We start from the raw sequence: 12,196 nt of genomic DNA on the forward strand, positions 1-12,196 counted from the left end.
AATCATTTTTGAAAAAAAAAAATCACAAAGCTCTGAGGGGAATTATAGCTCCTCTCACACAGCTCTAAGGACAATTATAGCATTATAGCTCCTCCCACACAGCTTGGAGGGAAGTTATAGCTCCTCCAATACAGCTTTGAGCGGAATTATAGCTCCTCCCACACAGCTCAAAGGGGAATTATAGCATTATAGCTTAGCATTATAGCTCCTCCCACACAACTCTGAGGGGAATTATAGTTTCTCCCACACCGCTGTGAGGGGAATTATAGCTCCTCCTACACAGCTCTGAGGGGAATTACAGCTTAGCATTATAGCTCCTCCCACACAGCTGAGGAGAATTAGAGCTCCTCCCACACAACTCTGAGAGGAATTATAGTTTCTTCCACACCGCTGTGAGGGGAATTATAGCTCCTTTTAAACAGCTCTGAGGGGAATTATAGCTTCTCCCACACAACTCTGATGGGAAATGTAGCTTCTCCCACACAGCTCTGAGGGGAAATATAGCTTCTCCCACACAGCTCTAAGGGGAATTATAGCTCCTCCCACACAACACTAAGGGGAATTGTATCTCCTCCCACACAGCTCTGAGGGGAATTATAGCATTATTGCTCCTCCCACACAGCTCAGAGGGAAGTTATAGCTCCTCCCACACAGCTCTGAGGCGAATTATAGCTCCTCCTCCAACACAACTCTGAGGGGAATTATAGCTCTTCGAACAAAGCTCTGAGGAGAATTATAGCTCCTTCCACAAATATCATCATGCCATCTAAAGGAAAGAGATCTAAAGCTGCAAAGATACGCTGGACTAAACTGGATCCGGAGCCCCACAGCAGCATAGTGGATATGGAGGTTTGTGACAGTGAATGTGCCCAGGAGGTACATAGTGAACCTGTGGTGTCATTTTCATGTTCAACTCAGTGTCAAGTTCAAGAGCACAGTGACAGTGTGATGGGCACTTCTGAAAACCATGGCATGCAAGAACCATGTGTACCAAGTGAGATTTCTGTGCAGGCATCATTTCATCAGGGTCATCATGGCTATGGAAGGTTAAGGAACAAACAGTGTACATGCATGGCTCTGACATTTTTGGCATACCACAGTGAGCTTGATGATGTGAGAAAGGGTGATCTTGATCAAATACTGAAGAAGGGCAACAGCTTGCATGGCTCAACAATAAAACAGCTAAAACAAAGAAATGTCTATCAGCATCAACACTTGACAATGGAAGAAGTGCCCCTCAGAGTCAACACTGACAAATATGAGTATAACGTTGTTAGATCTCCAGTGTTATCGGGATGTATGAGAGACACGGTAGACGGTGACAACCAAGGTTGGTTTGTTGACCTCTCCACAAGACTTCAGTGCCTCAATGCAGATGTTACACATGCACTTTTTATAGTAGTGCCATATTGCATTGCATTGTTCAGAGACAAGTCTGGGAGATATGGACTGTTTGATTCTCATAGTCGAAATAAGGATGGACTTCCTGCCACTGGAAAAGGAAAAGCTGTTATGATCACTTTTACACATTTGAGTGATATGGGGGCAAGGATTTATAAGTTGTATGAATTGCTCCTTACAGACACCAGAGGCCCTATTGATGGACTGCAGTATGACTTCATGCCAGTCTCATTTCATCGTGCAAGACGTCTGTCAGATGGTTTGCTGTCCCCACTGGTGCAATCTGACAAACCACATAATGCAAAGCATGTGGAGAACAAAGTGACACAGATGACCAAAGATGTAACACACACTGGATTCCCAGCCAGCAAGCATTCTCCACGGTCAGTTGATGCGAAATCCTCACAGGGCATATGGAAGGACAGTAAGGCATTGTCCAAATTAAATGCACAGAGACGACAAAAACTGAAGACAAGACACAGAAATGAAAGAAGGCGTGATTTCAAGGCTACAAAGATGTCTGTCACCAATAAGAAAAGGACATACATCACCAGCCGATACAGAGCAGATGCTGATTTTAAGTTGAAGCAGAAGCAATATATCATTCGCAAATATGCAACAGATGCCAATTTCAACTTGAAGCAGAAGCAATACATCACCAGAAAATATGCGACAAATGCAGATTTCAACTTGAAACAGAAGCAGTACACCACCAGAAAATATGCGACAAATGCAGATTACAACTTGAAGAAGAAGCAATACATCACCAGAAAATATGCCACAAATGTCGATTTCAAGTTGAAGCAGAAGCAATACATCACCAGAAAATATCATAATGATCCTGCTTTCAGAAAACGTCACTTGCAACATTGCATGAGTTACATGAAAATGAAGCGTCAAACTCAAGCAGATTTTCGCATAACCCATAAGATGCAATGTGCCTTCAAAATAAGAATGAAATACAGACGATGGACTCGTGTCATGCGGGAATGCAGTCAACCAGTGGACAACAGCCTAATGCAGACAGCTATATCCACTTTCCATGAATGCATTAAAGCTGGGCCAACATTTGTGTGCACGATGTGTCATCGCACCCTTTTCCCTAACCAAGTGAAACATTGCATTCACAGCAATTACAAGAAGAATCTACACATTGTTGCTGCCTGTTTGACAGGGAAATATGTCCATGTGTGCAACAATCACTGTCAAGGACCTGAACAATGCACCGTACCAGATGAAAGGACCAAAGAATGGATTTGTCACAACTGTGATTTACATTTAAAAGCAGGACACAAATCATCCATCGCTGTAGCTAACAACATGGAGCTGGCGCCCATTCCCCCAGAGCTCTGCGATTTGAATGTGCTGGAAAGACAACTTTTGGCCAAAATACTGCCATTTGCCAAGATCATCACACTTCCCAAAGGTCGACAGGCAGCTATACATGGCGCTGTAGTGTGTGTGCCATCCGAGGTGGAAACCACGGTCAATACTCTACCAAGATCGCACAGCAAATCCCAGTTACACAGAGTCAAGCTGAAAAGACGTCTGACTTACAAAGGCCACCAGCTGTTTCATTATGTCAACATGGGAAATGTAGTAGCAGGTCTGTCAAAACTCATTGACACACACCCCGACTACAGTGACATTTCAATTAGAGTGGATGAGACAATCGCTGATGATGATGATAATGATGATGGGATGGAACTCGACAGTTGTGACAAAACTGAAATGATGGAGATACTTGAACGCATCGAAAATTGTGATCCATCAGAGGTACAGTCTGCATGTTTACCGGCTGCTTCTGAGCAACAGGAAGGCCATGACCAACAACCTCCCAATGCAGAGGATGAGAAGGATACACTAAGACCTGGAATTGGCCTAGACAGTTGTTTGCAGCCATCTGACCTTGGAGAGGAAGCACTGACACACGGTGATGGAATATTCAGCATTGCACCTGCACAAGGAAACACACCTGTCAGCTTCTTTAAAGTTCCTAGGCTTGAGGCAATGGCTTTCCCTGTTCAGTTCCCTACTGGACAGAATACATTGGACCAGGCAAGACAAGTCAAACTGTCCCCGAGCATGTATTTCAATGCAAGGCTTTTTTGTGTTGATACTCGTTTTGCAAGAGACACAAGCTACCTCTTCTTTGCGCAGTTTGTCACAGAAACACACATGGCCAAAAGCAGCATGTCCATCCAGTTAAGGAAAGGAAAACCCAATACCAGGGATGGACGGAAAATATCCAACAAGCTGCTACAGGACAAGTGTGAGGTTGAGAGGTTGGTGCGAAACCGAGATGCCACAAGGTTCATGCAACCACTGAGAGGGAGTCCAGCTTACTGGGATAAAAATCTGAAGAATTTGCTAGCCATGGTCAGACAATTGGGTAAGCCAACATTTTTTCTTACCTTCTCTGCTGCAGAATTCAGATGGCCAGAGGTAATAACGGCAATAAAGGCACAACAAGGTCAAAAGGTGGATTTTGCGGGGCTAGACTGGGCTGAAAAGTGTGACATTCTTCGAGGCAACCCAGTGACCACCATGCGCATGTTTGACAAACGGGTTGATGCTCTGATGCGAGAGCTGCTGTTGGGTCCTGCACAGCCAATTGGTGAAGTTATCGATTACTTTTACCGGGTTGAATTTCAGGCGAGAGGGAGCCCTCATATACATTGTCTCTGTTGGGTAGCAGGAGCTCCTATATTTGGACAAGACAGTGATGACAAGGTGTGTGCCTTTATAGATCATAACATCTCATGCCAGCTGCCTGATGAAGCCAAACAGGCCTTACTTCACAGATTTGTAACAGAACTTCAAATGCACAGCAGATCTCATTCAAAATCATGCAAGAAAGGTAACAGAGTATGCAGATTTGGATTTCCAAAGCCACCTATTAGAAAAACGAGGATAACTTACCCGATGCCAGAAGAACAAGGAGATTGTGCAATGAAACCACAAGCAGCCAAAAACAAACTGAAACCAGTCTGGGATTTGCTTAATAACCCAAAAGTGCAGCTTGAAGACATGTCACAGCTACTGGCACAGTGTGATATGACTTTGAATCAGTACAACTCGTACATTCAGGCATTGACCTCCTCAAGCGTGATTCTAATGAAGCGTGATGTCAAGGACTGCTGGGTGAACAACTACAATCCACATTTACTGACGGCCTGGAACGCCAACATGGACATCCAGTACATTCTTGATGAGTATGGTTGCATCATGTACATATTGTCCTACATATCCAAGCCAGAACGGGAGCTGAGTGACTATCTCAAAACAATAGTCAAAGAAATGAGCCCAGAAACAGCGACAGAACGAGAAGAAATGAAAGAGGTTCTTCAGGCTTATTCAAAACACAGAGAGGTCAGCGCCCAGGAGTCTGTGGCCCGTACGTGCAGCTTGAAAATGAAGTCTTGCTCACGTGAGGTTGTTTTTCTGCCAACTGGGGACAACGCACTGAAAATGAGTCTCCCGCTCAGTGCATTGCAGAACAAACCAGCCGATTCTCTTAATGTGTGGATGACGAGTTTTGTCGACAAATACAGAGCCAGACCCGAAACACCAGAGTTTGAGTCCATGTGTCTGGCAGACTTTGCATCCCATTACAGGGTTGTCTATGGCAAGCAGAAGGAAGATGGCAAGCAAAAGGAAGACAGCAAGCGTGTCAGCCTATTGAATGAAATGGGAATGATTCAAAAACGCACGAGAGGGAAGCCTGCAATCATCAGGTACGCACGCTTCTCAGAGAAGAAGGACCCTGAGAACTACTACGGCAGACTGCTTAAACTCTACCTCCCCCACCGTTCAGAGTCATCACTGAAAACTGTAAGGTTCCCAACACACCAGGATTTTTACAAAGGCGCCTGTGTGAGCTTACCAGGAGAAGAAGCAATCCAAGCAGTGTCTGCAATTGTTACCAGCAACCAAAAGAAGTTCGAACAACACAACAAAATTGTGGAACAAGTCTTGGATGACTTTGTAAAAAACGGCCCTGTTGAAGATGCTTGGAACACCTTTGCCCCAGAAGCTGAGTTGGATAGGTTGGAATGTATAGAGGAACGCAAAGAAGGGGAGCCACTTCATGAGAATGAACAAGATGATGTTCCGGAGTATACACGTCACAAACAAACAGGTGGAATTGCGCTTACTGTGAAGGCCCCACAAATGTGCCCTGATTTCCTTCGGAAAATGTACAGAAACCTTAACCGGACACAAGCTCAGACATTCTACTCAGTTTGTGACTGGTGCACTAACCGTGTGCGTGGCCTAAATCCTGACCCATTCTATTACTTTGTCACTGGTGGTGCAGGGACAGGCAAATCACACCTGATAAAGTGCATCTATGCTGAGGCGACAAAGATACTCTGTAAACTTACCAGACTACGTGAGGAAGCAGACATATCCATGCCCAGCGTTTTACTAACTGCATTTACAGGAACAGCAGCTTTCAACATTTCAGGCAACACTTTGCATTCTCTGCTGAAGTTGCCAAGAAGCTTGAAGCCACCCTACCAAGGACTTGGAAATCTAATAGATGAAGTGAGGGCACAGCTGTCAAATGCGGAGATCATTGTTATTGACGAGGTGTCAATGATTTCAAAGCCTCTGTTTGTCTACATCAACTGGAGATTACAGCAAATCAAAGGCAGTAAGAAACCTTTTGGTGGTATGTCAGTACTAGCAGTAGGAGACTTTTACCAGGTCTCCCCGCTGGGAAAAAGTAAGCCACTCTGCGTGTTTGAGGAAAATACCAATGACGTCTGGAAAGACAACTTTCAGATGATCACGCTGACAGAGATCATGCGACAGAAGGATGACATTTCATTTGCTGAGCTTTTGAATAGAATCAGAGTCAAGCAGAAGACTGTCACCTTAAGCAATGATGACAAAGCTCTGCTTGCTCAGGCTTTTACAGATCCCACCCACTGCCCTAATGACGTGCTACACATATTTGCCACCAACAAAGAGGTTCACAAACATAATGCTGCAACTGTGTCTGTTCTCCATTCAAACATCACCAACATAGATGCCGACGATTACAGAAAAGACCCTAAGACAGGAGTGATGCTGAGGCAACACCAACCTTTCAAAGGACACAAAGACAATCTGATTGACACACTGCAAGCAGCTGAAGGTGCCCGTATCATGATCACAAGAAACATTGATGTAGAAGACGGGCTTGTTAACGGGACATTTGGCAAATTTGCAAGAATAATCATCCAGACTGAGAATGGTGCTACTACGGTAAACAAGCTTGGGCTTGTGCTGGACAATCCAAATGCAGGACAGAGATACCGTAACAAGTCGTCTTGTGATGCTGACAACTTGGTGTACATAGAAAGGGTAGAGGAAAACCTGAGACAGAAAGGAGTTGTTCGCAGGCAGTTCCCCCTGAAGTTGGCTTTTGGATGTACGATTCATAAGTGTCAGGGGATGTCGATACAGTCGGCAGTGGTCTCATTGAAACGGGTCTTCCAACCGGGAATGGCCTATGTTGCTCTGAGTAGAACGACTACACTACAAGGACTGTACATAACCGACTTTGATGAGAAGAAGATCTTTGCTGATCCTGAAATCACAGCTTCCCTGGATTCAATGAAGAAAGCATCACTGGAAAGTGTTATGCCCCTCTTAAAGTTTCTACAGACAACAGACAAACAGCAAACATTAACAATTATCCATCACAACACGGAAGGATTACCAGCTCACATTGAAGATATCAAATCTCACCATGAGTTGACACTTGGAGATGTTTTATGTTTCACTGAAACTCATCTCTCAGGCTCTTCTGTTGCTGAAAGTCTCTAGCTGGAGGGCTACAACCTGTTCAAACGCAACAGACACCTCTCGTACACAAACCTTCCTGACATTGCAAGTAAAAGTGGCGGAGGTGTCGCCTTGTATGTCAGAAACCATTTCAAGGCCTATGAAAAGCAGTATCATCACAATGTGACTGACTTGGAGTTCTTGGTTGTCAAACTGGAGTCCCCTGTACAAGCTTTGATCGCTGTCGTTTACAGGCCACCGGATTACAGTATTGGCCAATTCCTTACTAACCTGCTGGGCCTCTTGGAATCTTTGGAAATAATGGATTGCCAACCTATAATACTCTGTGGAGATTTCAATGAAGATTTTCTGTGCAGAGAAAAGAAGCCAATATCTGACCTTCTTCACTCAAGAGGATATACTCAACTGGTCTGGGCAGCCACCACAGAAAAAAACACACTGTTGGATCACATTTACATCTCCAGGGTGCAGCAGTGTCTCCAGTCAGGAGTACTGCACAGTTATTACAGCTACCATTATCCTGTGTATTGTGTTTTGAGCAGTGGTTGTGAACACGCTTAGAGCCTGCATAAACAGGGCATGAGTGTTGCCAGGAAACAGTGGTTGTGAGACAGTGGTCATCAAACAGATAAAGTGGCAATGAGGGTCAGTTTACGTGGCCATAGTTATGTGGGACCATTTACAATTAGCTAAACATCATTCTCTATATTTCATGTTCGGTGTACTTGTTAGACACTGAACTCACTTACCCCCTCCCATCCATCACAGACATCTGTCCTCATCATATAGTAAGAGGAATACCGCGCTGTAGTGCACCCAAAAAGGGTACCTGTTCGTGAAATATTGTGAATGACCAAATAGGGGATAACCAAAATAGTGATGAAAATAACTTAGTGAAAAAAAATTAAAAAAAACTACATAATAACAAAAGCAGCCACTCTATGTGAGATACACACACTAATACAACAATATAACAAATATAGCAGCGCTGTAAATAGGAGTAAATACTAGTACCAGTGTTGAATAGGACTAATTGGTTAGAACCCAAATTAAATAACTAACACAGTTCTTGAAACCTAAATCAATGTGTTCACTGGACAGTCCTAACACAGTGAATAAAGTCCAAATAAATGTTGTGAAAATACATAGGCTCAGACCCCATTTTTTTAAAGCAGGAAATGTAAAATAGAAAAAATTCCTCCACCGCACCACGGTGGTAGCTGAAAATAAAATGCGCGCTTACCAAACGGCAAGCACAAGGGGGCTTGCGACCTTAACCCGGTCAGGGCCTTTCATTGGATGGGCTTCTAGGAAACGACATGCCACTTCATACAGCCAAAGGGTGATGATACCACTAGTCCACCAAGTCACAGGAAATCACTCTTATCATGGAGATTAATAAAAGACTCCTAGCTGGGGGGTTGTTCTCATTTAGGGGTACCCCGGGAAAAGAGAGGGAAACAACATAGCGTAATCCTGGTTTTGAGGTTTATTAAAAGAATTAAAATAACACTTACAGTGTAGCAGATTCAAATAAGCATAAGAAGCCGGCTGGCTAAAACGATCACCCGTCCTACAGACGGTAGATGCAGCACGTCAGCTCGCCCTATCACACTGTCCTCATCACACTCACCCTCTCCTTCCTGTGCTATAGCCTGCTTGCTGATTAGTAAGACAAAGAAACAGCAAGGAGCAAAACTGCAGAGAAACTGAAAATTTGTAAGGGTTTAAAGTATATGCTTTAATGAATTGCCTTGTATCCAAAAAGTTCAAAAAGTTGACTGTTCAAAATGTTAATGTTAATGTTAATGTATAACGGAAATATACCGCCAGTTCGCTTGTGATGCAATATATTGAAATTATATGTACACTGTGTAAACTGTTTTTGACACACTTGATTTTGGGACGCGAGTCCGTCAGGTGCTATGCTTTGGCTGGGGCGGAATAAATCCTGGTAACAATTAAGTCTGTGTCCGACAAAGTCATTTACCGATATTTCTACCTTTTACATCATTAGCACTTGTGCACTTTTTAAATTTGATCAATCAATTGGTTAGTGTAATGTTTACTATCTTTACTCACTACAAACACTCCACACAGTTACTCTGCCCATCTGCCCAGTTCAACCTTTCCACAGTTACTCCAACCACACAACAGTTACTCCAGGCACTCCCCCCAGTTACTCCGCTCACTCCAGATGTAGAGGCAAGAACACTTTTCACAATTTCCCCAGAAATTGTACCTTTTCTAGTTCTTATTATTATAGCCAAATTTACCACCCTAACTCCTCCCACAGTATTTACACTACATAGACAAGTAATATACCGAAACGTGCGGATTGTTCCCGAATGGTGTGCTATTACTTTGTGGAACGTTTCGCCGAATGGTTCACGAAATATCGTCGTTTTTGCGGCGAAATTGGTCCCATAGGAATGAATGGGGAAACTAGAGTGGGAGATGACAAAAGCTGGAAAATCAGAACATGATTTCTAAACTGCCGCCACTCCCTCATTTTCAAGCCCACCTACACAAATCTTATATCAAAACGTTCAGCTATCCCTGCTGCCACTAAACATGTCCACGGCTAAGCCATAGTCCTGATAGTTTTCACAATATGACCATTTGTTTGCAACTCACGCCGTCCATTGACATTCATTGAAACTACACTCTAGCCCCCTCCAAATTTGAAGGGCAATTTCTAAACTGCGACTGTGCCTTCATTTTTAATATTTCAGAGACATACTATACATCAAAATCTAGGTCTGGGTCTTGTGATTCTCACAATATAAAGATCTTCGCTGTAGGATGTATAGTTTTTAAAATACAGCCATTTGTTTAGAGGTCATTTCAGGAAATTTTAGCCATTAATCAGAGTGTACTGTTAGTGTTTGTTTTGTTGCCATGGTTACCAAAGCTTCTGTTATACACAGGGGGGGAAGGTGGCTGGAGCATCTCAGCTCTGATTACAGAGCCCGGGGGAGGGGACAGACACACCATGTACTGATTTATAATAGAGGAATATGATGGGGCAGTTTTGATGGGGTAATTCTGATGGGGCAGTTTTGATGAAGCAGTATTTGTGAAGCATAAACAGGGCATGAGCGTTGCTAGGAAACAGTGGTTGTAAACACAAGATGCTGAGACACCCCAAATGCATGTGACTTCATCTGCTAGACTTGATAATGCTTGTAGACTCCTCCCACAGTTTTTACACTACAGAGACAAGTAATATACCGAAACATGTGGATTGTTCCCGATTGGTGTGTTATTACTTTGTGGAATGTTTTGCCGAATGGTCCACGAAATGACGTTTTTGCGGCGAAATTGGTCCCATAGGAATGAATGGCGAAATGTTCAAAACTAGAGTGGGAAGTGACAAAAGCTGACAACCCCATGATCAGCCAAAACATTATGACCACCCCATGATCAGCCAAAACATTATGACCGCCCCATGTAAAAAAAAAAAATATTTTTGAAAAAAAAAAAAAATTTTTGAAAAAAAAAATATTTTTGAAAAAAAAATTACTTTAAAAAAAATAATAATTTCGAAAAAAAAATTATTTTTGAAATAAAAAAATTCATTTTTGAAAAAAAAAATTACCTTTGAAAAAAAAAATTACTTTTGAAAAAAAAATATATTTGAAAAAAAAAAATATTTTTGAAAAAAAAAATATATTTTTGAAAAAAAAATTACTTTAAAAAAAATAATAATTTCGAAAAAAAAATTATTTTTGAAATAAAAAAATTCATTTTTGAAAAAAAAAATTACCTTTGAAAAAAAAAATTACTTTTGAAAAAAAAAATCATTTTTGAAGAAAAAAAAATCATTTTTGATTAAAAAAAATTCATTTTTGAAAAAAAAAATTACTTTTGAAAAAAATGTTCAGCTCTTTCAGCGAATGATGGAACTTTTTTACTACTATTTATACTTTTTAAAATATTAAGCTTTTTACACTTTTCACAGTTACTCAAGCCACTCCACCCCACCCAGTTACTCCGCCCACTCCAGTTGTAGAGGCAAGAACACTTTCACAATTTCCCCAGAAATTGTACCTTTTCTAGTTAAGTGTTCTTGCATAGCAAGACCACTTACTGTTATCTCACATATATATTATTCTTATTATTATAGCCAAATTTACCACCCTAACTCCTCCCACAGTTTTTACACTACATAGACAAGTAATATACCGAAACGTGCGGATTGTTCCCGAATGGTGTGCTATTACTTTGTGGAACGTTTCGCCGAATGGTTCACGAAATATCGTCGTTTTTGCGGCGAAATTGGTCCCATAGGAATGAATGGGGAAACTAGAGTGGGAGATGACAAAAGCTGGAAAATCAGAACATGATTTCTAAACTGCCGCCACTCCCTCATTTTCAAGCCCACCTACACAAATCTTATATCAAAACGTTCAGCTATCCCTGCTGCCACTAAACATGTCCACGGCTAAGCCATAGTCCTGATAGTTTTCACAATATGACCATTTGTTTGCAACTCACGCCGTCCATTGACATTCATTGAAACTACACTCTAGCCCCCTCCAAATTTGAAGGGCAATTTCTAAACTGCGACTGTGCCTTCATTTTTAATATTTCAGAGACATACTATACATCAAAATCTAGGTCTGGGTCTTGTGATTCTCACAATATAAAGATCTTTGCTGTAGGATGTATAGTTTTTAAAATACGGCCATTTGTTTAGAGGTCATTTCAGGAAATTTTAGCCATTAATCAGAGTGTACTGTTAGTGTTTGTTTTGTTGCCATGGTTACCAAAGCTTCTGTTATACACAGGGGGGGAAGGTGGCTGGAGCATCTCAGCTGATTACAGAGCCCGGGGGAGGGGACAGACACACCATGTACTGATTTATAATAGAGGAATATGATGGGGCAGTTTTGATGGGGTAATTCTGATGGGGCAGTTTTGATGAAGCAGTATTTGGGAAGCATAAACAGGGCATGAGCGTTGCTAGGAAACAGTGGTTGTAAACACAAGATGC

This window comes from Aquarana catesbeiana, linkage group LG05 (assembly GCF_042186555.1).
Source record: "Aquarana catesbeiana isolate 2022-GZ linkage group LG05, ASM4218655v1, whole genome shotgun sequence".
In the NCBI taxonomy this organism is placed as follows: domain Eukaryota; kingdom Metazoa; phylum Chordata; class Amphibia; order Anura; family Ranidae; genus Aquarana; species Aquarana catesbeiana.